We start from the raw sequence: 24,487 nt of genomic DNA, 5'->3' as shown, positions 1-24,487 counted from the left end.
AAGATCAGCAATGTGTGTCCACAACCACAGTATAATGGTAAAAAAAAAAAAAAAAATCACCCACTTTTTTTTAAGATTCATTTTTTACATTTTTGCCTTTTATTGTGATAGGATAGTTTAGAGCTGACAGGAAGCAAAATGGGAGTGAGAGGGGGGTGGGATCGGGATGCCCGTAGTGCTACAAGTTGGCACACTGCCCACAAGGTTATCGTTGCCGACACATTCATTTCTTTATACTCTCTAAAAATCATAAATAGTGCCTTAAAATTAGTCATTAGCATTTTTAACAGATTGTGACGACACATTGAAACAGGCACTGCCCACATCAGCATATATACCTTATTTTTCACTTAAACTCAGGCACTGCCATTTTAGAACCATAATGTGTCAGATTTCCGGTAAAGCACTTCTGCTAATAGTAGTTGTATTGTAATTCATTAGTTTAGCGGTCACTGTGTAGATTTCACAGGCTAGGGTAGACCCACGGAAAATTATCCATTTCCCGAGAAACGATGCTCCACAGTGAAGACTTCGAGGTTGACGTCTTGTCTCGTCTTGGAGTTTAAATCTAGATTAAAGACCCATCTCTTTAACCTGGCTTACATATAACATACTAATATGCTTTTAATATCCAAATCCGATAAAGGATTTTTAGGCTGCATTAATTAGGTAAACCGGAACCGGGAACACTTCCCATAACACCCAATGTACTTGCTACCTCATTAGAAGAATGGCATCTATGCTAATATTAGTCTGTTTCTCTCTTATTCCGAGGACAGCGTAGCCACCAGATCCAGTCTGTATCCAGATCAGAGGGTCACTCCAGTCACCCAGATCCAGTACGTATCCAGACCAGATGGTGGATCAGCACCTAGAAAGGACCTCTACATCCCTGAAAGACAGCGGAGACCAGGACAACTAGAGCCCCAGATACAGATCCCCTATAAAGACCTTGTCTCAGACGACCACCAGGACAAGACAACAAGAAACAGATGATTCTTCTGCACAATTTGACTTTGCTGCAGCCTGGAAATGAACTGCTGGTTTTGTCTGGCCAGAGGAGAACTGGCCCCCCAACTGAGCCTGGTTTCTCCCAAGGTTTTTTTCTCCCCTCTGTCACCGATGGAGTTTTGTTTCCTTGCCGCTGTCGCCTCTGGCTTGCTTAGTTGGGGTTTGATTGCAAATAAATGCACAGACACTATTAAAAACTGAACAGAGATGGCATCACTGAATTCAATGATGAACTGCCTTTAACTATCATTTTGCATTATTGACGCACTGTTTTCCTAATGAATGTTGTTCTGTTGCTTTGACGCAATGTATTTTGTTTAAAGCGCTATATAAATAAAGGTGACTTGACTTGATATATCTTAAAACAAGTATTTTACAGCTTTTTGTTAAGTTACGTGCAAAATACATTGTTTAAACTATTTCTTTATTGATGACACTCCTATTGGGCATGAATAATATTTAGGGCTAAGCTGAAGTTGTTGATAACAGAAGAAAACTAATAAAACAGCGCATAGAGGGATAGCTAAAATTACAATTACTTTCGAGTTGTTGCAAACCTGTGTTAATTTCTTTTTGCTGCTGTACACAAAGGAATCTATTTGTAACGAAGAATGTTTGTAACAAAGCAAAACATAGGTCCCATTCACTTCAATAGTAGTAAGATATAATACCATTGAAATTAATATGTTTGAAATAGTTTGTATATTAACATTATTCCAAACATACTCCTTTGTGTTCAGTAGAACAAATAAATTTATACAGGTTTAGAACAACTCGAGGTTGAGTAAATGATGAAAATTTTCATTTTTGGGTAAACTATCCCTGAAAGCCAGGTGACATTACTGTGATTGTATTGAATAAAAGTACCACTGTACTGGGACTGGAACACCACTGTACTGGGTAAGAGAAACAACCAATCAGAGCTGCGGTCTGTAACTTTTTTTTGTATTCAAAGTATACAAAATGTATATAATAAGTGAGTACACCATGAATCCATTTTCCAAACCGTGTTTTTAGCCTGTCCTGAATCACTAGGGTGCACCTATAATAAGTGTTTATATTCGGACCATTTTAGATTGCTTCAGGGGTACCGTGGCGGAGTAACCCAGTACCTTTGTGATTCTTCATAGACATAAACAGAGAGAAGTAGCTCCGTTCTGTTTATTAACCGCTAGAGCGTCAAAAGTTACCGACTGCAGCTTTAAAATGTCAAGGTGCAATTTTTGGGGGGGATTTCTTGCCCCGCTGAAAATGATATAGTTTAGTAATGCTAGGTAAATAATGGTAAATTTGTTATTTCTTTCTAAATTCATGGAACAAATGGAAAACATTCTGAATAGTACTGTAAAATGAATAATTGCATCCAAAATAAAAAGTTTTTATAACTTTAATAATTTGCATCATAGACCCGTCTACTCATACATTATTTGTGGAGTATTTGAGCAAACACTTAGACACATTTTGGGGACACCAGAGACATATTACATCTGGTATAATTGGGGCATAATAGGCCCCCTTTAACAATCAATATAGCTTTCTACACGTCATAATATTTATCTTGTTTGCATCCTGGACAACAACAGTCTGCCTACTCACCAGTCAATCAACTACTTTAGACTACAGTGGTTTTAAATAGACATGCCTAGTGTTGTCAATAGACCCGGTACTTCGGTACCAAGTCGGTACAAAAAAAATTAAAATGTCATGGTACCAGATTTCTTTAAGTATCAGTGGTACCGAGTACCCGGTCAACCCGGTTCTTGACGCATATAGCGCTATGATTTCCGCGAAGCAGAAAACGTGGACAGAATCTCAAAATCTAGTCATGAAAATGAAACTTACATTTTAATATGGAGTCACAGAATTTGTCAGTTAGCATAAATTAATCAAATTAAATCTTCATATGGACCAGTATCTGTAAATATTAATGCCGCAAAAGTTGGTTGAAATATCAATCCTGCATGTTCTGCGCATCTCTGTGTGAATGAATAAATGGCAGAAACGTGCGGGTTTATTTACTACATCGACTGAAGCGCGTAACGATTGTGGTGATTCCAGCATCTCCAGTCTCAATGAGGACATACATACATAAACAACATCACCAGAACTGTTTTGAGTCACTTCACAAGTATTTTATTATTTTATTTGAGTAAAACAAGTGTCAATTTAAAGGTATTCAAGGTAACCCGTCAAAATAAAAGTTCATTTTTACATAAAGGCATTGAGCTAGAAACATTACTATTATTTAGTAGTGTATGTGATACTGCTGCTATACTGTTGAAAAAATAAAACTATTTTTTAAAGAAATAAATCACACAATATTTCTTTCATGTTTTAATTTTAATAGCAAATCCCCTTTATTTACCAAAAAATAAAGTGTGTTTAAAATTGAATTAAGAATAATTAAATTTGGGGGAAACTTGTTTACTTTTTTTCATAATTATATTACTTGTAGAAAAACTTTGTAAATAAGTATAAAGAATGGTATTGGTTTTATTGTTAGTGATAAAAAGTTTTTTTTTTAGCATATTTTTGTGTTTTGCTTTAGTACCGAAATTGGTACTGAGAGCTGTGGATTTTCACTGGTATCGTTACCGAATACTGAAATGTTTAAATCCTGACAACACTAGACATGCCAGTTACATCAGCAGCAAGCATATCAAAGTTGCGGAAAAGTTACCATAACTTATTAGCAATAGAGGCATTAAAGGCCTGATAAATTGCTAAGAAAGCTACAGTGTATATAATATTATTTTGCTGTTGGTTGTTAGGAAATGAAAAAGAACATTAGACTCAATAGACATTTTTACCAATACAGATGTTAGTAAATATTTCAAAGAATATCTCTGAGGTGAAATGGAGAAGGAAAAGAAATTCAGATATACTTATTTTGGAATTACATCATTGTGAGGTTCTTCTTCAGACAGACATGTTTTTTTTTTCATTACAATCTCTAAAGCTGGGTGGATGTAAAACTAAAGTGCACAATGACATGTTTTTGGACTGAAAGTAACAAGCTGAGCCTTGTCTAAACACATAGGTGTGTGAACGAATTTGTGGGTTTGTTGGGTGTAACTACATGAACTAAAAGAAAAGTGTTTGATCCCTTGCAGGACTAAGAACAAGCATCTAGTGATTTTATGTTTATTGCATGAAGCAGAGCTCTGTTTAACTATGCTGAATTGTCAATGATGACTGTTGCTCCTATTGTAGGAAATCAGTAAATCTTAATGAAAATGTTATGAGGTCACTTCGTTTGTTGCTGTCTGGGTTTGCTGTCATCCCAACACTTGCCTTCTTATAGCTCAAACAGTATCATGGCACAAGCAATGCCAAGGGCTTGAGTCCCAGCAAAAGCAAGAATAGGAAAAATATACCTTGAATGCAATGTAGGTCACTTTGGATAAAATAATCTGCCAAATGCATAAATGTCAATTGTCAGAGAAGAATGCAGCATGCAAACATGCTCTTTGAGAAGTTGCATATCAATTAATTATCAATAACTATATTTTTATTTTCTTAGAACATTATATTTTCACATATTTTGTGCTTGTTAGGCAAGACAATATAAGGCAGACTTCTCTGAGAATATAACGGTTTTCATCAGGAGCAGAACCACTGGGAAATGGTGCCCAGCCCAGATGCCTTTGTTGGGAACATTTTACAATGCTTTATTTAAAGCAATGTTGCACTTGCTGTAGGGCTGGACGATTATGGTCTAAAGTCAAAACATCGATTAATTGAACATTTTACCTCGTTTACGATTATGAACGATTATTTTTTATCAGTTTTGATTTTTTGCCCTCATAGTTCACTGACAAGGTTTGTACTGTACGCAGGGCCGTAGCTGGGGTTAGCGGTGCCCAGGTGCAGGTTGTACCAGTGGGCCCTGTTTGAAAGTGTTTAAATTGTATGTTCCGTCTGTTTATTTGTTTTTGCTATTTACACAGTGCTTAAGTTTTTGAAGAGAAGTTTGTAAGTGTCCAGGTACAGAAACCGAATAATTAAATGTAAAATAGCACTGTAAAAATTAAACATACAGTCAAACCAAAATTTATTCAGACGCCTTCAACATCTCACATTATCAGTTTATTTGCTATAGTTTAGAAAATGGTAATAAAATATGATAAGAACTCTTTGATAGAAAGATATGTAATGGATTACAATCAAACAAAACTTCAGACAACAGTCAATATTTTGTTGGCCAATTACCAAGCAATGATTAATTGTGTTAAGGCTGTGGTGTGAAAAAGTTGCATTAGCAATTCCGCAAACAAGAGGTCGGTTCAGTGTTACTGTCTGTGAGACGCGGCTCTCTCTCCACATGCGCACCGAGCACAGCGCGAGTAACCAGCTGCTCAGTTCAGCTTTTCCGCGTCTTGTGTTTGAATGTTCTTTAAAGTTTTTTTGAATGGTTAAATTGGCAAGTGGCAAGGCTTAATAACACGTGAAAATGATACGCTTTCGTGACGACACGCAGCAGCGTTCTGTCAACTGTCCTGAGCTTCTTTTTAGACTGGCCTCAGCCAGACGGTTGAGATCGACTATTAAAGGTGGGATATTTTTTCCTACTTAAAGCGCGATCTGACATCATAGTTCACTATCAGCAGTTATTTTATCTATATTCGTAACATTTCTTATAGATTATTGCTCAGTGTAAGAGATAAATAAAGATCAAATAAAGATAAATTAGCACTTTACCAGTACGAGTGATTGCGTGTGTGAATACTGTCTCTATATTATGAAGCTGCGGGTTGTAAATAGCATAGTTACTTCAAAAGTAGAAAAATATGCTATAAGTTCTGAGATTCTAAGCTACTTTAGTAATAAATCACAGGACTGCGCTGACAACTAGTTTTTGCATTCCTCTGTGTGCGCGATCTTCACAGCTACTGTTTATATGAGTATTCATGCCACAATGCAGCTGTGCGAACATGGGAGCTCAAAATAATAATACACATCCGACAGTCTAATCGCTTGAATGTCCAAACCATAAAACAAATACAACTGACAAAGTTTAGTGAAGACTCAATGCTCACCGCACGCGCGCCATCACTATGTGTTGAACCGGCGTGCAACTCTGTGTTTTGCTTTTATAACACTGACTGGAGAGCAGAGTCATGTGGCTACACACACGCTAGTATGCTTTTAAGGGGGAAGTTTTACTTACCTGTTTTTGACATATCTGACGGAACTACAAACTTTCCAGTGATGTCTGTGAGAAAAGGATATTAAAACGACAAGCTTGTGCATGTGCCCTGCCGCTATCAGCTCGTGCACACCAGCTATATATAGACACATAAACAATTGTAGTAGAGCTGCCACTTACGATTATTTTCCCTGTCGACTAATCTAACGATTATTTGTATTACAATAAATAATTAATCTAATATTCTTTTTTTAATTAGCTAATGAATCCTTTGTATAACTTTACAAAAAAAATATAAGTACAACTTCTAATATAACATTTCAACCTTTATTCATTTTCAACCAATGTGGTTGAAGTTTTTACTGTATAAAATAATAAAGAGGCAAAGATAATTATTTTACTATGGTAAATATGAGTTTATGATAGCGTTTATAATTAAACCACAGTAGCCATAAATTTACAGTTGTCTGAGACGTCATAAAATGTTCTTGAAATGTAAATGTATTCCATGAAATGTATTCAGGGTTCTGCTATGGTTTAGCATGGTTTCCAGAGATCTGGAGCTGATTCGGGGTAGCTCGGTGGTTTGTGATTGTTGTCTCGACGGCACGCTGTCTTTTAAGGGGCCGTTCGCATATCGTCTTTTGCGCACTCAAGTTTGTTATTTCCAATGTAGGCGCCAGATAAGCGCGCTCATAATGGAAGCGGCGCGGTCGCGACACGCTCGTTTTTTCCATGCGCGTCCGCACCGCATCGAGTTAAAAACATCTCAACTTTTTTTTTTATGATTATTTATTTATTTTCCAAAGTTGAACAAGGTCCACAATTGTGGCCACATATAACTATGTACAAGACCAGGGTTTGCTTGTTAAAAAAAAACAAAACAAAAACAAATTAAGTTAAGGGGTGGAAAAACAACAACAACACAGCTCCAGGATTTCCACTGCTCCTCCTTGATAGCGCTCAGAAGTAATCCATACGGAAGACCTATTGAGTTATTATCAGTGATAGCTTTGTAACCAATTCACTCCAGGCCCTAAGTGTTTTTGGTTTGGCTTTATTAATTCTTGCTGTAGTAAGTTCTAAAAGTGCAATGTATTTAATTTCTATAAGCCACAATTTACCTGCTGGAATTGTAGGCTCATGCCAAATCTTAAAGATTATTTTTTTGGCTGCAGTTAGAGCAGTGTGAAGAATCCTACGCTGGCTAACAGTAAGATCGAGATCCGCATCATCATTTAACAAACAAAGACTGGGGTGCTTAAGGATTACCTTATCACATAATTCTGTCACAACTTGAAATGCCTCATCCCAAAAGTTACCAATAAGTTGGCATTCATAAAACATGTGCATATAAGTACCCACAATATTTAAATTACAGAGTGAACAAAAGGGGGTAGGCAAGCGCTTCATTTTGTGCAAGATATTTGGAGTAGCGTATGCCCTATGAAGCAGTTTGTAGTGTATTAACTGATGGGCAAGATTTTTTGACATTGTTGGAATAGTGTCCCATATCCAGTCCCAATTTAGATTGCAAGGAGCCAGTTCCTTTTCCCATATCGTGGTGATGGGGAGCTTTCTACAGCTGTGCTTGAGCAGTCTGTTGTAAATGAATGACACTGCTCCTCGTGTCTGTGAAAAGTTTACACAGTCCATCAGAGGGTGAGAGTCCAAGTTGCAGTTCCATGGTACTCCATAGGCACGCATAGCGCTTCTCAACCTTAAATACAGAAAATAGGAATGTCCAGGAAGATTATAACACTCTTTCAGATCTTGAAAAGACCTTAGCCCCTGATTATTGAATATATCACCAAGGGTATGTATACCTTGATCGGACCATGGCTTAAAAACAAAAGGTCTGTTGTCAGATTGCAAATTATGATTATGCCAGATCGGCGATTCAGATGTAAACTTAGATGAACTTCCCATAAATTTGCACACCTCATGCCAGATTTTAAGAGAATTGGACACAGTTGTATTCCCAAACCTTAGTTCTTTTTTTGATAAACCCGTGAATAAAATGTCCTGAAGCCGATGTGGAAGCACAGCTGATGCTTCCACGTCCCGCCAGGCGATCTGTGAGTCAACCTGTAACCAAATCTTGAGCGAGCGCAGCTGACATGCCCAAAAGTACAATTGAAAATTCGGAAGAGACAAGCCTCCTTTGTCAGATCTTCTCTGTAATGTTGAGAGTTTAATTCTTGGTCGTTTCTTATTCCAAATGAATTTTGTAATCAAAGAATTAATTTCTTTAAAAAAGTTTATACGGGGAGATAAAGGAATCATGGAGAACAGAAATAAAAGTCGAGGGAGGATATTCATTTTAATGATTGCGATTCTGCCTTGTAATGAGACTAGAATAACGTCCCATCTCTGTAAATCTTGTCTGATAGTAGTAAATAAAGAACTATAATTTTCTTTAAGGATAGTCTGCAGTGATGGAAAGATCTGAATTCCCAGATATTTAAATGTCTTACTAATTGGGATCGAGGAGGACGCTAATGCTGTATTTGTTGATGTAGACAAGGGCATTAACACAGATTTTCCCCAATTAATTTTGTAACCACTTATGACGCTAAAGTCATTAAATATTTTAAGACACTGAGGTAGAGAAGAGGAAACATTGGACATGTAGAGAAGGATATCATCTGCGAAAAGAGAGATAGAATGCTTGGAGTCACCAACAGTAATCGGGGAAATAATATGGTCCTGCCGAATTGCCTGCGCTAAGGGCTCTAAAGAAATTGCAAATAACAAGGGCGATAAAGGGCAACCCTGTCTAGTGCCTCTATTCAACGGGATTGCATCCGAACAACACAATCCCGTTGAAACCCGTGCAGAAGAGTTAGCATATAGGGTCTGAATCATATGAATAAAACGAGGGCCAAATCCAAAACGGGTTAAAGCGGACCATAAATATGTCCACTCGACCCGGTCAAAGGCTTTCTCTGCGTCTAGCGAGAGAATAGCACGTTGTTCGATAACCGGGTCGGGTGAGTCGATGATGTTCAAAAGGCGTCGCACATTATCCGAAGCAAAACGTTCCTTAAGAAATCCTGTCTGGTCGTGGGCAATTAGGAAGCTGGCGACTGATCCCAGACGATGGGCTAGAACCTTAGCATATAACTTAACATCCGTACCAATTAGTGAAATCGGCCTGTAGCTAGAGCAGCATAAGGGTTCCTTCCCTTTTTTCAGTAGCAGAGAAATAAGAGCGGTGTTCTGATCTCTATGGAAGCAACCCGAACCTATAGCAAAATTTATGGAGTCAAGGAGAAGTTGTCCAATCAAATCCCATATCGCCAGGTATAGCTCCGGGGGTAAACCATCTAGACCAGGGGCCCTACCCTTGTTCATAACCTCTAAAGCCTCCTTCAATTCTTTTAATTCTATTGGAGAATCAAGAAAAGCACATTGCTGCTCACTTAATTGAGGTAGATCTAGATTTGACAAAATTTTAGTGATAGGTTGTTCATTCACTCCCACCTCAGATCTGTATAGATGCTCATAAAATTCCTTAAATATCCTATTTACATCACCCGGAGCTGTGTAAAGAACATCTGCATTGTCCTTAATGGCAGTTATTGAAGCCAAGGCCTCGTTGCGTTTCAACCTTAATGCCATTAGTTTGCTTGGCCGCTCTCCATTAAAATAGTAGTTTTGTTTGGTACGGTGCATCAAAAATTCTACCCTTTTTAGTAAGATCGCCTTGTAGTCAGTTTTTAAATTCCCCAGGATTCTGCTTTTCCGTTCCGTAAAGGTTTTTTTAAGATCCTTCTCTACACATTCAATCTGAGCCTCCAAACTGGTTAATTGTTTTACTCTGGATTTATTTACATAAGAGGCAAAAGAAATACAGTTTCCTCTCAAAAAACACTTGGTTGTTTCCCACAGGATTTGTGGATTAGTATCTGAGCTCGAATTTTCCTTAAGAAACAAAGCTAGTTTAGAACGCAGCTGTTTTACAAAATCTTCATTTAGCAAAAGAGTTGTATTCATACGCCACCTTTTGGAGTTTAAAGGAATAATCTGAGGAGACAGATTACAAATCACAGCAGAGTGATCTGAAATCAGTATGGGTAAAATATCAATATGGTTTACACTTTGAATAAGAGATTTGGAAATCAGAATATAATCTAACCTCGAAAATGATTTGTGGCGTGCTGAATAAAAAGTATAATCTCTACAGCTCTCATTCTTCACTCTCCAGATATCGCATAAGTCGTTATCAGCAATGAGTTCGTTTAGCGACTGCGAGGCCTGATCGCCATGAACAGAGACAAGGGATCTATCGATTAAGGGGTTACAAACTGCATTAGCATCTATTCCTACGACCAAGTTGTAGTCAACAAAATTAAGGAGGGATTTGGTAAGAGATGGAAAAAAATCTACATCATAGTTATTAGGGGAATATACTGAGAAAAGTACCATTTTCAAATTATTCCATGAACCTGACGCATATGTAACCCGCCCGTTTTCATCCCCTCCCGCTGTCTCAATTAGAAACGGGAATTTTCTGTTCTGAAGAATAATAACTCCCCTTGAGGCACTATTATACGACGAGAAAGCTATCACTTTGAAATGTCTATTCTGAAAGCGGGTAACATCAGAAGCCTTGAGATGGGATTCTTGTATTAGGGCAATGTCAGCTCGTTTGCGATGCAGATAATCTAGGCATTTGGATCTTTTAATGGGAGAGTTTAGACCGTTAACATTCCACGAAATCACATTAACGTCCCTCATTCAATCACAATATAATTATACATGAGACAAAAGTAACCATAGCAACCACATACATCAATGAGTATTTCACCCCATGAAACATAAATAATACAACAAAAACAGCAAACCCTGGAAGTTCTAACATTGTAATGGTTAAAAACAATAAAAGAAATCCAAAAAACAAAACACGATCGGCAGCTTGCAGAGAGGAAGAACACACTCTCTTACCTGCCTGGAAAGAAAATATATTCGAGGCCATGCACTCGGACTATAAGTGGCAGCAGATACTCAAAACATCAGCATCTCTCACCTGAGTGTCCATCACAGCTAAGATTAAACCTATATCCCTACTCAAAGTGTTATAATAAGAAACAGAGAAGGCCGAATTTACTCATCAGACATCTCTATGGGCGCAGTGCTGACCGTTTCCGTAGTGACGTACAGAGACGCGATGAACCGCTCCAGGTCTTCGGGGGTTTTGAAAAGCAAATGCTCCTGACCATTACGTACTTTGACCGATGCCGGGTAAAGCAGGAATGACTCGATGCCTAGTAGTTGTAGGCGTTTCCTCCCTTCGGCCATAGCTTTCCTTTTTTTGGACGTTCCCTGGCTGAAGTCAGGGAAGAACCGTAAAATACCCCCTTCATAACTTAGCGGTGATGCGCTTCTGGCTCCTTGTAAAATCGCCTGTCGATCATTGTAACGAAGGAGTTTGAAAATCAGAGTGCGCGCTCTATTCCTGGAGGAATCCTCATTTGCGTAGAGACGGTGCGCCCGTTCAATCTCGATCGTTTTCCCTTGCAGAGCAGGAATCCACTTGGGAATATGGGTCTGCAAGAACTGAATTGCGTTCCCTCCTTCAGCTCCTTCCCGTAGGCCCACCAACCTTAGGTTATTTTGTCTGGATTTATCTTCATAAAGAGATAGTTTCTCCTGAAGCTCCTCTAGGCAAGACTTGTTAGCGATCGAGTCCCTTTTAACATCCCGCACCGTAGCCTGGATGTCATCACATCTATTGCCGAACGATTTAACATCCTTTTCCAATGAGTCCAATCGTGCTGTAATCGTGGAGATTTCCTCGCGAACGATCGTCGACATGCTTAGTTTTATGGCGCTCAGTTGCTTATCGAGCATTTCAGCAATGGCGTCGTGAAGGTGCTCGTCATCTTTATGCTTTTTCTTCGCCGGGGAGTGTATTAAATCTCGTTTAGATGCCATCTAAAGTGCCACTAAAACAAGGACTTTACTTAGGATTCGGCCGAAAACTTAGTAGGGATAGATAATACCGAAAAAAAGGACGACTGAGGTAGAGCGTCAATATTAAGCAGCCATCATCGTCCGCTGCGCCGGCCGCAAGTCAACATCTCAACTTTTCAGAATGCCGCAAGCGCAAGAATATCAGACCTGAACCAGGAAGTTGGTCACCAGATCACACGGTAACCAGTTAAACCGTAACACCGGAGAGTGCCAAGATGTTTTCCTTTGAGGTGCTCGCGCATCGCAGTTGTGCTGCTGTGATACACCATGTTGGTTTTACAAAGGGAACAAATGGCCATTTTATTTGTTCTCTGTTTAAAGTATTTCCATACTTTTTGATAACAGTGGTCTCTGTTTTTGTGATAGAATGCAACTTTCTCCATTCCCAGTATGCCATTACGCGAGATGTAAACAAACAGTGTGACGTGTCGACGCATTTCACGCACGTCGATGTAAGGGAAACAGGTCAATTTAGCTCAAAGGGAATCATTTAAGATTTTAAAGGGAATTTGAACAGAATCACTGTTTCACGGCTGTTCACGGAGACGCGCCTGCGGTTCAGTGAACGAGCCGTTTAACATCAAATCTGCGCTGGATACTAATATCCAAACTATAGTGAAAACACTATCAATTAGCACAGTAACAAGATCGGCAGTTTAAGACATTAACTTGTAAGCACAAAACACAAGATACTTCTCTTTTCAATATGAATAAGGCTTTATTAGATAAATCTAAGACATATAAACTAATCCAACACATAAAAGCACACACACACACACATTCACACAAGTTGCAGGAAGGTCGAAAGTTAGGGAAAGATGAGTTTAAGAGAATGGAAATATGGAATCCCAAGTTAACAGCAATACGTTAAATTGCATAAACATGAACAACCATCAATCACGTAAATAGCGCTCGCATTGAGTTCCTCAATGGGGTTAAAATTATATTAGATACACCAGCACAACAAATATCTGGGAAAACATTGCCTTTGTTTGCTGTGAAAGGGACTCCAGTTGAAAGGGGTATCCCGGTGTCGCTGATTGGCTGGAAGTTCAGTTGGCTGAAGTGACGTCTTGGGGAGCCCGTGCTTGGGCATTGGCTGAAGCTGGAGTTGTGTGGCTGGTTGGAGTTCAAACGCGCAGACGAGGTTGACGTTACAAAACTTAACTCAGAACACGAAACTCTCAAACGGAAAAGAAAAGAAATAAAGTTTGACGAGACCAAGTTGTGTTCCTTCTCATTGTGGCATAGTAGCAGCAGGCATGCACGCTGGAACCGCGCTCAAAGAACAATGATGACTAACCGCATGGCTAGATGCTACAAGCTAAAGCTAGGTAGCAAAGCTACAAGCTAAAAGCTAAGAGCAGGCATGACTGATAGCACGAGCAAGGCTGGAACTAAAAGCAAGGCATGACTGATAGCACAAGCAATGCTAGAACTAAAAGCAGACTAAAAGCAAAGTTTCATGGGGTCCAAAGTATTTAAACTTCCTTGTTGGCCACCCCTCAAATGTTGCCTTGAACAATCAGATATGGTCTTGGGGTGGGTATCATAAATCATTTGTTTATCTTACCAAGCATGTGGTTCTTGCCTCATAGGGTCTAATTTTGGACATGATTCCTATAACACGATTATGATATATTTTACAAATAAATGATTGTCAGGACAATATCAAGCAAGAAAATTTGATTACATAAATACTAGACATGACTATGTATCCTATAGTTATCAAAAGACATACAAAATAAGTGATTATACATGATAGTCAAATGTGTGGGTTACACATAAATGAATATGGAGTTAAGCAATGGAATGATTCATTCATAAGTCTTTTTTGAGTTCATTCTGGTCCATATCTATGTACAAGAAGCAGTTTCTTTGCCATTCTCTGGCAAAGGGATGTTCTGTGAAGACAGAGGTTTAAAGCCCTTCCCCCCCTTAGGAATTTCAGTCTGGTTCTGCTAGGTGTGTGTGGGGGGGGGGGGGGGGGGGAGTCAATGGGACTTGTGCAGTACTCTCATGGGTTTCCATGTGATGTCCAGCGTTGCATTTCAATTATGAACAACAAATTTGACAATCTCTTCTTCGAAATGAAATTGTAAATAAATGCTCTAGTGGTGTTCATGTTGAAAGCTATTGTGTGAACAAGTTGGTTGGTAATCTGCTTGGTTCTTGTGGCACTAGAACTGATTTATGACTTCCTGAGGAACTCAGCTCATGTTTCAATGCACACAGCTCTGATAGACTCTTTAATTTGTCTGTTCGACTCATTTCTGCTACATCGATGTATTTTTGTAGTCGACGTAATCGATGACGTCGAAGCGTCGTTGCAGCACTAAATTGTAGACATACTTAATCTCTAATAATAAGTGTATTCTGCTGTCTGTTGTACTGTTCTCTGTGTTTCTTTGTCTGAATATGGCACTTATCACATGATGTGGGGTATTGGCATTTGGTAATGGGGGCATTTTAACAAACATGAGTACAAGTACAGGAGCTCAGTAATCGCAGGACCTCATCAGTATAAGCAGTAAATCACCATTCAAATGCCAGAAGTCGCTCTCATACTGAAACTCCAAATACACCTCACAGAAGAAACCCAGGAAATGCCAATAGCGTAGCAGAAGATTTAACGGATTTTATTGATTTAACATGACTAATAAACACACAATTGTGACAATATATGGTTTGTCTGAGTTATTATTATTATGATTTTCATTAAAATACTATATATTTATGATGCAATGGCTTTATCACTGCTTAGAATACTATGAAATATGTTGCATGCCTTATTCTGTGCAAGAAGCCACATCATCTCACAGAAAGATTTACGGTCACACATTATTTTAGGGTCCAAGTCTCACTATTAACTAACCATTAACTATGACTTTTGCCTCAATTAACTCATTATTTGCTGCTTATTAATAGTTTATAAGGTAGTAGTTAAGTTTAGGGTATTGGGTAGGATTATGGATGTCATGCATTATATGTACTTTATAACTAATAAACAGCCAATATGTTAATAATAGACATGCTAATAAGCAACTACTTATTAGTGTGAATTGGACCCTATACTAAAGTGTTACCAGATTTACTTCAAACACTCCGACTGATGTTATGAAGTGAGTTTGGAGAAAAAATTTTTTTATTAAATGTGGTATTTTCACATGATTCAGATGGAGCAGCATTTACTACACAGAAATGTAGTTCACTGAGAAGCTACGCAAACAGCTGTCATTATTGCAATTTTCAGCATAACTTGGCAGTGTTGATAACGTTTCTGACAGATAACGTTTCCTTTGTTCCTGTTAAAGGTCCCATTTTTGCGCTTTTTTGAAGCTTTGATTGTGTTTACAGTGTGCAATATAACATGTGCATAATTCATTTTTCGCGTGTACAAAAACACTGTATTTTTCACACAATTCACCTATCTGTATACTGCTGTTTTCACTGTCATAAAAACGGGCTGATGACTTCCTTGTTCTATGAAGTCCCTCCTTCAGAAATACGTAACAAGTTCTGATTGAGCCAGCGGTTCCGGTGTTGTTATTCGACAGCAGCTGAGTGATACTTCATACTTTAACACAGATATTTATACTTCAACAACAACAACAACAACAACAACAACATCACACACTAACTAAAGTTTGAAACATGGGATCACAAAGAACGGACCTTTAAAGGGATCATATGATTCGATTAAAATTTTTCCTTTCTCTTTGGAGTGTTACAAGCTCTTGGCGCATGAAGAAGATTTGTAAGTTGCAAAGACTTAAGTCTCAAAACCAATTCTTTATCAAATTTAAGACTGAGCAACGCCCCCCTAAAACGTACCTATTACATACTGTAATGATAAAAACTTCCTAATCATCCGGAAGAAGGAGGCGGGAACCGGCGCACAATCAAATTAAATTATAATTTTAAAAACCAAACAGCGCATCAGCCCCTCACGGACGACTGATGCGCGCAAATAAAAAACAAAACATAAAATAAGACCCAGGCCTGGTCCTCTCTCGTCCTTCACTATCGTCGCTCCAGTTTTATATCCTTCCATCTCCTACGTGGGACTCGAGACCGGCGGTGGGACGCAGGTGTTGCTGATTTCCCAATCATCCTCACTCCTTGTTCCCACGTCCCTCGGCCCCGCCCTATGTGCCACATACCCCCATCGCCCCTCGCAGGCCGGGGGGGACCGCTCACGGGGACCTGCGGGAACCTGGGGGTAGGACAGACGAGGCGAGAGAAAAGGAGCTGTAAGGAGGAGCGACAGAGACGAGATAGGGGAGAGAGGAAAAAAAAAAAAAAAAAAATCCTGTTCCCAGACGCACTGCTGCTCGGCCCTCCACCAACTGGGTGATCTCCTCCGCAGTACCTGGCGGTGGCACTGGATGTCCCCTCGGCGGACGGCACGACACTCCTCCACCGCCCGGTGGACGGCGACGGCTCCTCCGGTTTTGGGCAGCCGGCAGGAGTCCCCCGTTCCCTGCTCCTCCGGATTCCTTCACGGAGGCAGCAGGCTCCGGCCCCCTGGCGAACGGCGCCGACTCCTCCGCTCCCTCATGGATGGCAGCTGCCCCTCCATATCGTGGGCGGCCGGCAGCGAGCTCGCCCGTCCCCGGCAACTCGCTCCAGCCCACCGCCTTGAGCGTCCATGGCGGCACACTCCTCGCCAGCTTAGGGCTGGGTATTGTTCAAAATCTTTCGATCCGGTGCCAATTTCGATACCTCAGTTTCGATACCGGTTCCTAACGATACTTTTTTCGATACCATATGTTTTAAAATCCATTTCAACATCAACACAAATACTTTAAACACAAAACTTTTATTTCTCACCTTAATGAAAACAAATTCTGGTAACACTTCACGCTCAGGATAACATTATTAATACAACTGGTTTTGCTTTTTGGATAGGGGTGTGCCATTCAGCAGACTGGGACCAAAAAGTGGCCCTGGACTCTCTGGCCCACAGCAGCCCACCAAATCATAACGCAAACGCCCCTGTTTTGATGTCATTTATTAATTTAATATTTAAGTAAACAGTTTGGGGATTTTAACCAGTAGGGCAACTGATCCACCGTTGGAAAAAAAAGAAGAAAAAAGAACAGCAGCTGTTCATTTAGCAACTCCTAGTAAGCAATACATGCTCATCAAGACACAAACATTCTTCTAGAACTATCACTTTGCATTCAGTTAGCAGATCCATACGAATCATGCATGAAATAGAAGTTTATAAACTCAAACGACACAGCTTTATGTGCTTTACAGTTCAAGTCACACAACATTTGCAAAGTTTCTGAAAAGCTGCTCGCACTCGTTTCTAAATGTTGCTGATTCAAGCGTTTTAAACAATTTGCGCGCGTTCGGAGCTTTCACTCACTCATTGAAAGCACGCGCTGCGAGAAGCATTTCAGACAATGCGCGTACAGAGAATGAATTCATCTTTCACGTATCGTAACTTCTGAAAGAACACATACACACACAATTATAATCAAAATAATTGTCTCTGCAAGTATTCTCGTAAATACTTGTGTTTCTTGTGTTTCAAGATACACAATGGAGTAGACCACACTAAACAGGGAGGGAGGGCAAAACACTCTTCCAAACAAATGCTTCATTAACACCGGCTTTGGTTGCAATACTATGATGAAGTTTTTCATAGTATCGAAGTTTTTCGTTCGATACCATAAAGGCATCGAAGTTCGGTACCCAGCCATACGCCAGCTCGATGGCACCGTGGATTCACCACAGCGGCGAGGGATCTTCAGCAGCGCGTCCCTCCTTCTCCCGGGTTTTGGCACCACTGTAATGATAAAAACTTCCTAATCATCCGGAAGAAGGAGGCGGGAACCGGCGCACAATCAAATAACATTTTAATTATTCAAAATAAACACAAAACAGCGCATCAGCCCCTCACGGACGACTGATGCGTGCAAATAAAAAGTAAAACATAAATAAGACCCAGGCCTGGTCCTCTCTCGTCCTTCACTATCGTCGCTCCAGTTTTATATCCTTCCATCTCCTACGTGGGACTCGAGACCGGCGGTGGGGCGCAGGTGTCGCTGATTTCCCAATCATCCCGCCGGCTTCACTCCTTGTTCCCACGTCCCTCGGCCCCACCCCACTCGCCACACATACCTATTAAGTTCCGTATCAGTTACAAAATAGTATTACTTACAAGGCTCTTAATGGTTTAGATCTTGCGTACCCAAAAAAAAAAATCTGAGAAAACAACACAGACCAAAAAAAAAAAAAAAAGTTGCAAATAAATAGGCTGTATAAATAGTTGTGCCATAGATGATAATGGAATAGGATCGAATAAGATGCAGGGATGTACTAGGATGAAGGGGTAACAAATAAATATAAGGATATTGCACATTTTTATTGCATAAGTGACTGTTCATGAGGTAGATTGCCTGGGGGAAGAAACTGTTCTTGTGCCTGGCTGTCCTGGTATATGCGGCTCTGAAGTGCTGGCCAGATGGCAAAAGTTCAAAGAAGGGGTAACTTGAATGTGAGGGATCCAGAGTGATTTTCTTTTTCTCACCCCTGATGTATACAGTTCTTGAAGGGTGGGCAGGGGAGCACCAATAATCCTTTCAGCAGTCCAAACCGTTTTCTGCAGTCTTCTGATGTCTGATTTTGTAGCTGAACCAAACCAGACAGTTATTGAAGTACACAGGACAGGCTCAATGATGGCTGAGTAGAACTGTTTCAGCAGCTCCTGAGTCCTGTGGCAGGTTAAACTTCCTCAGTTGGCGAAGGAAGTACAACCTCAGAATTTGAGTGAACTTCACTAGAAATGGACTATGGCTGGGGTCAAGGCATCAAGAGCCACCACACAACTGGCTACAGTTGTCATATTCCACATTTTAAGTCACTCCTGAACCATAGACTAGAGCCCTGCAGTCTAGAGACTGTTTTCTTAAAACCGCACCCGCCCGCTTCCGCTGAATGTATGACCAGGCCCGCCCGCTCCCGCAACCTATGTTTTCCAGGCCCGCCCACACCCGCAATGTTTGTGTCCACTCCCATCCACTCCTGCGGACTATATCTCAGGGCTTGTGAAAAATTTCCACAAATAGGTAATCAAACTAAATATTCGTTCAAGTTATCATCCAGAATAACCGATTTTAAACATGATTACATTCAAATAATATGAAGCAACAGATGATAAACCAAAGCACCACACATGACATTTTTTATGATTTGTTTTTTATTAGCGTTAAAAAACAATAACCGTTAAAACAAAACCGCAACTAGGCGCACGTTTTTAAACGCAGGCAAGGCCTACTGCATACATGAACCAAATGATTATCTAGGAAGTAACTTTACCATTAAATAAATAAACACAGAGAACTTTGAAAATACAATAGATATAATTTTAACAAGATAAATACAAAACAAAAAATCTCACAGATTTCACATTCACAATAGCTTGCTTAAAGCTGCAGTAGGGAACTTTTGACGCTCTAGCGGTTAATAAACAGAACTGCTTGCGTCTTGCGGAAGAACATCGTGGCCGGAACTACTTCTCTCTGTTTATGTCTATGAAGAATCACAAAGGTACTGGGTTACTCCGCTGCGGTACCCCCGAAGCAATCTAAAATAGTCCGAATATAAACACTTATTATAGGTGCACCCTAGTGATTCAGGACAAGCTAAAAACACGGTTTGGAAAATAGATTCATGGTGTACTCGCTTATTATATACATTTTTCTACATTTTGAACACAAACAAAGTTACGGACCGCAGCTCTGATTGGTTGATTTCTTACCGGGAGCGGTCAGTAACTGCAAATGGCAATAGGACCACTGGGAGGAGCCAGAGGAGCTTGATTATTTTCACAGATTATCTGTCTCATATTCTACTGTCAGGACATAATGACAGGTTTAACAAATATGTAAAAAATATATATTTACAAAAGTTACCTACTGCAGCTTTAACAGGCTATTGCAAAAAATCTAGTAAGCCTAATTGTTTACTGTTTGTACCGAAATTCTTGGATAATTGTCTAAAATTATGCATTCTGATAAATAATTTATTCAAAACAAAATTCTTACATTCTTCTTAATTTTATAAGCCTTCCTAAAATCCAAAAACTGAAGAAGTGTATATGATTTTCGTTCACTTTATTTCTGAGAAAATAGCTGCCGTTGTTGTGCAATAGAACATTCAAAACAGGCTCATTAAAACACAAACACAAACACACTAGATGAAATCCGCATAGATCTTTATAAAATACAACTGGATTATAAAGCCTGTGAAAAGCACACACACACGAAGAAATGCACTTAAAGAACACTTAGATTATGGACTGGGTTGAGCAAGCAGAGCGGAATCTTCAGAAAGGTGCTCAGTGCTCTGCTAGTTACACTTTCTTTTTTTTGCATGAAAATTTGGGAGGTTTGGAAATTTGTTATGTAAATCTTCCCCACACAGTGACGTAGATGTGGGGGCATGTTTAAATGTTTTAGGAGGATGTGGACAAGTCTTAACTTTTATAAAGAATATCTCTTTGGATTTGAGACTTTAGTCTTTGCAACTTCTTTATGCACCAAGAGCTTGTAACACTCCAAAGAGAGAGGAAGAATTTAAATAAAATCATATCACCCCTTTAAATATTGAAACCATCATGTAATTGTTTTATATAATTTTTTTTTTTGCATTGAAGCTGAATCACACTGCACTGTTACCACAACTTAGATTCAACAACTATAAGAGAGAAGTCTACCGTTTAAACAGCCATTTCATTGGTGTCTTTCAAAAAAGGGTGTAGCATTTATTAAATGGCTTTGAAATTGTAGCTGCATGACAGGTATTTAGCAGACACTTTCACGGTCCTGTGTAATCCTGTGTAAACTGCACAGATAATTATCATGAAATTTCCAGCCATCAAAGGTTAAAAGCACAGATATAATCTATATAACTGACAGTGTTGAATAATTCATAGGATGGTGGGAATCTCCAAGTTGCTAAATGATTTTCTGTTTGGTGGCAGGTTGTGCATGTTTTATAACAAAAAAAGACATCACACCACATATTTCTGTATGACAAGCTACAAAGAATTGAGCTTCAGGAAATGACTGCTGGAATGCTTTGGATGGTCAGCAAACAAAGATGACTAATTACTCTGCAGATAAACAATACAAGCATCAAGTCCATGGTTTTCAGTGAAGCATAAAAGACAGATATTAAAAATATATATAGTTTACTTAAATTGGAATTACTTTAGATGGATTCTTATCATGAGAAAGTGTTATGATGTTGTTTTCTTGAGGATTTACAACTATAAAATTGACCACTGTTTACCCTAAACTGTCAGCTCAGTTTCAACATTGGCTTTTTACTGATATACTGTTTACACTGGTCAAATGAAGCTTGTGTTTTGTTTAATGTCGAAAAACCCATAACTTTTGTTTGCCAACTCCCAATAGTACCTGTAGCCTCCCGCAACTCGAATAAATGGCGGACGCTGTAGGAAAAACCCCGGTCTGTTCAAGGCCTGAAACGTCTTGCCTTACTCCTTTAACCATAAATCATATTAGTTAGTATAGGCTACCTCACGACTAACCGACCCAGACAGGGGAAAGACCGCTGTAAATGAATAAAACTCCTCCTAAGCAGGAGAGAATTAAGTTTGGAAGAGAAGAAGCGATATTCAGCTTCTATCCCTATCCCGCACTTTCCAAGGCGTTTTCCACTGTTAATGTTGGAGCTCGCTGCAAATAGTGTCATTTTTAGTGCGGTAACAATCACTGTAAGGTTACATACATGTATGGGCATCTAATCGTGATCTGCTGTCTAGCTGGTGACCAACAACATGAGACCATTATTTAAATGAATTATGTGTGTACCCACAGGGTAAGACTAAAAAGATAAAATAGTACCCTACGGACAATATTTAATAATAATCAGTTGAAGAGAAGATATTGAAACAATGCAAGGTTGCAAATTCGCAAGTGTCACAGCAGTTCCATAGCAAGCTAAGCTCACGGCGGCAGAATGTTTCATCACAGTCCGTCGATATAACGTTAACAAACTCACCTTTATCGAATCGTTGAATTCTGATGGAAAGTTCGGAACAACGACTTTATTTTATATATAATCCCCGGGTATGTCCGAGACTTAAACTGACCGAATTCCCTGTGATAGATACAGCTTGATACACTGGGATTTGGTCTGGGCAGTGCTTCCTTTAGAAGTGAGGCAAAAGTGCAGTACGAACATGTCGCGGTAGGGGAACAACTGTGGCCGACCAATTGAAAACGCCTACTGTACAGTAAGTAGGCTAGGAATGCGTGAATAGAATAGAATAGAATAGAATAGAATAGAATAGAATAGAATAGAATAGAATAGAATTCATTATGTAACGACCAAAAACAATGTACTACAAAATATACAATTAGACTACAACAGCACACGATTTTACTCCCGTGTTCAAACAAACGTTTGTAAAAGTAAGGATATAGATGTAAAATAAATTAAATGCAGGGAGTAAAACTAATAAAAGCTAAATAAGTAAATAAATAACATAAAGTTTTTGTAATATATCGATATGACAGCATTGATTAAAACTATTGGCTGGAAACTTGAACTGAAGCTGTGTGATGGCACTATTGTTTTTGTAGAGCTGCTTAATAGCTGAATCACATCTTGCAACATCAATACTAGAACTGCATCAAATCAACACTGAATTCTGACTCGAACTGAACAATATCATTACTGCTCATTGTAGAACTGCTGAAAGCTGATAGATTCACTCTGCTATCTGAACTAACCGAATTATGAATGACACTATTGTATTTTAGAGTTGTTTTACAAAGCACTATAAGGGTGACTGACGACCTAAATTCACTGTGGGCCTAAATAAACAAACGATGACAAATGCAACAAATAATGGCTGTAATGATAGCTCTTAAAGCTTGTCGTCACAATTCAGTCAAAATGTTAGTCAGCTGACGCTAGCATCCAGATGTTTTTACTAATTTCCTGCTTGACACTAAAGATTAAGGATATCCCGGAGTCATGCTGAGTTCAATACCTCTGACTTAGACATTTTTACCTGCTCCCTATGGCTACACAAGCATGGCGAGACCAGTTGCATTACAGCTATTAAATTATTCATGCCAAGTCTCTGGCAAACTTCTTGAGGCTGCAGACAGATATAAATATAAAATGTAACTGAAGCGAAGAAGTGTTACAGCAGTGTCAGCCATTCAGGTTAATTTGCAATTTTGTAATTCAGTTTTATGTAGTGTATCTTTTTTTCTGAAAACAATGTGCTAGCATCAATGTATCTGTTAGTAAGCATTTGAGAATTATTGGTAGTACACACGTATCACATATGTGAAGAAACGTCTCTCACTTTCTTAAGCAAAGATCACTATCTTGTGGACAAATGCATGTAGTGCACATCTATTTTCTGAGAATATCGCTTGAATATGCAACAACTAAAAGTGACCGACAGAGGGCGATGTAATCTCAGAAAGATCTATGTCTTAATTCGTTCTTGGATCCTTGACGTGACGAATAGTGTGAGAACAACGTTTGAAACCTGTGTATTAAATTAAATGCACACAGACTGAGTAGTTTAAGTCTTCGGTTCTTTTAATTGTGATGATTTTGGCTCACATTTAACAAAAACGTACCAGTTCAATATCTAAAAAACAAATTATACTCCATAAGACCAGTAAAAAATAAATAAATAAATAATTAACAATAATAATAATAATAATAATAATAGTAATAGTAATAATAATAATAATAATAAAACTTTTTAGTGAATTGTTGGCCTTCTGGAAAGTATGTTCATTTACTGTACATGTACTCAATACTTGGTAGGGGCTCCTTTTTCAATTCGGTGTGGCATGGAAGTGATCAGTTTGTGGCACTGCAGAGGTGGTATGGAAGCCCAGGTTTCTTTGCATTTTTTGGTCTCTTGTTTCTCATTTTGTTCTTGACAATACAATATAATAGATTCTCTATGGGGTTCAGGTCTGATGAGTTTGCTGGCCAGTCAAGCACACCAACACCATGGTCATTTGAACAACTTTTGGTGCTATTGACAGTGTGGACAGGTGCCAAATCCTGCTGGAAAATGAAATCAGCATCTTCAAAAAACTGGTCAGCAGAAGGAAGCATGAAGTGCTCCAAAATGTCTTGGTAAATGGGTGCAGTAACTTTGGTTTTCAAAAAACACAATGGACCAACACCAGCAGATGACATTGCACTCCAAATCATCACAGACTGTGGAAACTTAACACTGGACTTCAAGCAACTTGGACTATGAGCTTCTCCACACTCTAGGACCTTGGTTTCCAAATTAAATACAAAACTTGCTCTCATCTG

At 39.1% G+C, this 24,487-nt stretch overlaps 1 protein-coding gene across 1 annotated transcript in view; it reads right to left on the bottom strand.

Annotated features, from left to right (window-relative positions):
- LOC113044355 (vang-like protein 1) overlaps nt 1-22,367 on the bottom strand; it is a 109,795-nt gene extending 87,428 nt beyond the window's left edge. The window contains exon 1 of the mRNA XM_026204285.1: nt 22,184-22,367. The gene's annotated coding sequence lies outside the window, so the exon portion shown is untranslated. The remainder of the gene's footprint in view (nt 1-22,183) is intronic.
- Nucleotides 22,368-24,487: the final 2,120 nt, after the last annotated feature.

The sequence above is a fragment of the Carassius auratus genome, chromosome 26 (assembly GCF_003368295.1).
Source record: "Carassius auratus strain Wakin chromosome 26, ASM336829v1, whole genome shotgun sequence".
Classification (NCBI taxonomy): Eukaryota; Metazoa; Chordata; class Actinopteri; order Cypriniformes; family Cyprinidae; genus Carassius; species Carassius auratus.
This window is presented reverse-complemented; position numbering and strand designations above follow the sequence as displayed.